Source organism: Clupea harengus, chromosome 16, assembly GCF_900700415.2.
Source record: "Clupea harengus chromosome 16, Ch_v2.0.2, whole genome shotgun sequence".
NCBI lineage: Eukaryota > Metazoa > Chordata > Actinopteri > Clupeiformes > Clupeidae > Clupea > Clupea harengus.
Genome location: NC_045167.1, coordinates 5,917,631 through 5,918,882, shown reverse-complemented (window position 1 = coordinate 5,918,882; position 1,252 = coordinate 5,917,631). Strand labels below are relative to the sequence as shown.

Here is a 1,252-nt window from a genome sequence, read left to right as displayed (position 1 = left end):
GTTCGGACAAATGGGTGGACAGGGGTGTGTGTGTGTGTGTGTGTGTGTGTGTGTGTGTGTGTGTGTGTGTGTGTGTGTGGATGAATAGATGTTCGGACAAATGGGTGGACAGGAGGGGGATGGACGACCACAGTAGCAGTGCTAATCAGTATAATCACAAGGATATTCATGATAATAAGCTGTTAAAACTACTGCACAACCACAGCATGAGCTACACCACTGACAAGACGTGTGTGTGTCTTAAAACATAGAATGCAGCAGTTCTACACACACACTGGGTAGGGAACTCCCCAAATGCTGTGGGGGATCTTTCTACAGGCCGGCGTGCAGGCAGGCCCAAGAGTCTCCCCGTCCCCCGGGGCGCTGTCAACACGGGCTCCAAGCCGAGGGTGAGATAGAGCGCCTGCGTCAGTTGGGGTCAAGATTCAGCCAGGAAGCGCAGGAAGCAGCCACGATGAGAGGCCAGCGGAGAATGGTGTCCAGCATTGGGCCTCCACAGCCTCTAAGAAGACCATCAGTATCCCAAGAAGGGGGGGGGGGGGGGTAGAAGATGTAGGGTGACATCTGATGTATATAAGCCATTGCAATCTTTGCCACAGTAGTACTGCCTCGAGACATGCTCAGGTTTAGGAGGCTGTTGGTACTGCACTGACTGAATAAACCTTTCAGTCCTGTCTCGAGACATGCTCAGGTTTAGGCTGTTGGTATTGCACTGACTGAATAAACCTTTCAGTGTTGTCTCGAGACATGCTCAGGTTTAGGCTGTTGGTATTGCACTGACTGAATAAACCTTTCAGTCCTGTCTCGAGACATGCTCAGGTTTAGGCTGTTGGTACTGCACTGACTGAATAAACCTTTTTTGCTTCACACTCTGCCGGTTTACTGGACCTCTTGAGAACTTTCACCAGAAGTAACAAGAACTAAGAGTTTTAACCAGATCAGAAGACTGTGTGTTTTTCCTATTATCAAACTACAAATCTGACACGACAGAATTAGTAGTGTTTACATTAGTAAATTAGGATTAGGATGAGGATTAGGATTAGTATTAGTATAACATCAGACTGTGAATGCATAATAGTCCCAAACTGGACCAGAGATTTCTCTTGGGGTGCAAAGCTGCTGTTTTTCCATCTGGAGGCAGAAGTTGATGTCTGTGACGTGCAGCAGAGGAACATTAGACAGGTTCCACCGAGACTTGAACTCGGATCACTGGATTCAAAGTCCAGAGTGCTAACCATTACACCATGGAACC

General features: G+C 47.8%; 1 non-coding gene across 1 annotated transcript; it reads right to left on the bottom strand.

The window, feature by feature from the left end:
• Positions 1-1,180: 1,180 nt before the first annotated feature.
• Positions 1,181-1,252, bottom strand: trnaq-uug. The gene has a single exon. It is a non-coding gene; the product is annotated as a tRNA-Gln (tRNA).